The sequence below is a fragment of the Cygnus olor genome, chromosome 9, assembly GCF_009769625.2.
Source record: "Cygnus olor isolate bCygOlo1 chromosome 9, bCygOlo1.pri.v2, whole genome shotgun sequence".
In the NCBI taxonomy this organism is placed as follows: Eukaryota; Metazoa; Chordata; class Aves; order Anseriformes; family Anatidae; genus Cygnus; species Cygnus olor.
In genome coordinates, this window is record NC_049177.1 from 10,150,878 (window position 1) to 10,153,931 (window position 3,054).

The window sequence follows — 3,054 nt, forward strand, 5'->3', positions numbered from 1 at the left end:
GTCGATAAACTTTGCCTTCCATTTTGTAAAATGACCGGTAGTACGATTTCGGTTAACGAAGGTACGAACGCGTGCCGTTACCTCCGACAAGCACACCCTCGGGCTGAAGCCGGAGGTGGGTGTTACCTTTAACAGCGCAATGTTTGGCTTCCTAAGTGCAGCAGTGGGCTTGTTTCCCCATCAAGCCTGAACTTTAATTGTGCTTTGATTGTCTCCCTGGTCAGTACTAGCAGAGCTGAAGTCAGCCTTCTGTTCAAAGGGAAGTCAAGCCGTCACTCGCGGCCACCTAACTCTGCGCAGTGCCCACCAGCTCCCTGTCAGCTCATTTGTCTGCGTCCTCCAAAATGTTCATACACGGCTCCTTCAGGGCTGTCCTTGGGGCAGATCCCAGAGGTGTCCCAGTGCTGAGCGCCCTCCTGAAGATGTGCTGAGCAAAGCGTCTGCATCGTGCCAACCGAACGAGCTTAAGAACCACTGAGCCGCACGCGTATCGCTGTGCCAGGTGTGTGGTTTACGGGGAAAAATGAGGAATATGGGTCAGTCACTGGGCACAGACTTGCCCGGGGACTTTGTCTGTGAGTATGGTCCCTGGCTTGCTGAGCAGAGCCCTCTCCTCCCCAAAGACACCAGAGTGGGAGGGCTGGGACGCCCCCCGTGGTACACTCAGCGCCTTCGGGCAACGCACACGAGCAGCCAGCACCCACCTGGGCTGCTGCGGCCCCTCCTGTGGTCCTGGGGAGTGTCACAAAACGTTTCTGCTGCCGTCCTTCCAGGGCTGATCGTGGCTGCTGGGTCAAAACCGGAGCTGGCTGAGGGTGGCAGGGAGGTTTAGGCCATGCCTCAGGGATGGGGCCATCAAACTCAGCCGAACCGGGCTGGAGTTGGGTGCCCTGCTGTGCCTGGCTGGGAGCCTTGAGCCTTCCTAGGCACTGGGCACTGCTACTGAGGGTGCTTCACGGGCCAGCTGATCTTCAGTGCCTCCAGGGTTAATGGCACTGGAAAGTGAATTTTCTGAATCACTCCTCAAGGCTTAGCTGCCTTTGTTTTGCTGAAATCCCACTGAATTCAGCAAACATTCAGGGCCTTGCACAGCTGTTTGCAAGCGGAGGAAAAACTGATTGCAAAACCAGGTGTTTCTTTGGCACTGTCCTGCTGGTTTGCGAAGAACATCCTAAAAATTCTTGTTCCCTGGAGCCTGCCAGCAGCAAACAGGAAATGCAGCTCAGCTCCCACGAGACCCCAGGCGCAAGAACTGCTTCTCCTGCTGCTGGCATGAAGCCCTCCTTCACCACCACTGCTTCACCTCCAGGGCTGCTCTCACCCCTAGCTTGGGCTGCAAGATTACTTTCTGTTAAAAAGCAGTTCTGTCAAGGAAGGTGAACTGCAGGTCAGAGAACTGGGAGTAGGTGTTTCTGACGAGACTCAGGCGCCCCATCCAATTCGCCTGCGTGCTGCAAGACGGTGCTTCCGAGCACGGGGAGCTTTCTGCCTCTCTTTGAAGGCCCTGTGCTGCAGGGGACGCTGATCAAAGCTGAAGCAATTCTCTCCTTTGGTGCACTCCTATTCTTCACTGTTTTGCAAAACGCCTGTGGCTGAGCAGTTAATGGAGGCATCTGCGGCACTGGCAGAGTTCACTGACTTAATTAAAGACATCTAACAATTCTGCAACTGCATGTGAGACCAGGGGTACTCGCAGGGCTGAAACCAAACATCCTCAGCACTGAAAGCAAGCATCCCTCCTCTGCAGAGAGCATGGATCTGCAGCCAGACACACACATGAAAGTAGAATCAGGGCCCAAAAATTGAGGATGGGCTAGAGCCAGCTTGCACCATGTGCCACAGTCCTCACCGCGCTGGGTAACGTACAGTCTCAGCTCACACTCACCTAGGTCAGATGTGTGACACGTGGGCAGAGCCCGGGACGCTCCTGCACGCACCGACGCTTGTCAGTAGGAACAGTTTACCTGGAAAACATTATAAATAGATACTTCCTCACTGAATGAAAATTGTCAGCCAGTTTAAACAGACAGCAGGAAAATTAATCCCATACGAGGTGGTTAAAGTTCAGCCCTGGGGGGCTGGGGGCCAGGGAGCTGCGGCTGCCGTCTGGCATGCTCGAGAGGCCGGGGCTCTCACGCACCCCCCGGCTGCTCGGAGCCTCATGCCGGCCCTCCCGGAGCTGCGAACGCAGCCTCTCCGCGCTGGCAATGTCACTGGCGGTGGCCGGGACATAAAGCAGACAGAACAATCAATGCCGCGCTGCTCTGGTCAATACAAATTTACAAATGAACTTCTGTCAGTAGAGATGTTACTGGTGTGAACAGCCTCTGTTCTCAGTAATTTCCTTGAGGGGAGATGAGCAGAGGTGGGCACATCAGATACAGCAGCACAGAAGCGCAGCAGGTGAGGAGAGACATTTTGGCTGCAAAGTAGAAGTCGCTGGGGCTTGATATCCCGAAACCAGCATCTCTCCTCCTCATCCTGCTCCCGCTGCAAGGGGAATGCCCTTTTACAGCCCATCTCCAGTGCGGGTGAACACAGCAGCACGAGGCACAGGAGAGGGGATGTCAGCGGGGCAGCGCAGCGTGTCTGGGGCTGTCCTGCCGAAGGACATGACAGCCGCCAGCACCAGCCAGTGCTGTTGTGTAACATGTCACGCGGAGTCTGCTCGCGTGGAAGCAGTGCTTCACCTTTGAGCAAATGCTGGATTGCTCTCAGCTGTGACACGCAAGTGATGGGGGGGGAACTGCAGCAGCTTTCTGGGCCTAGAGTTATTTCTGTTTCTGGTCCTGGAGAAAAATGCTCCCTGGAACCAGTCATTTGGTTGGTTTATGGCTTCTGAAGGGTCTCCTGCTCTCAGTTTTGCACCCTCATCCACAGAAAGACAGGAGTAGAAAAAGGGCAAAATAAGTTACGTTTAGAAAAAAGCAGCAAGCAGCCTCTTCAAACAAAGACTTCTTCGTTAACAGGAAATTTATCTAATTCTGCCATGTAAAGAAACAATGGAGGTATGAAGAAAGAACAAACACATTTTCTATTTTCACTACGGTATCA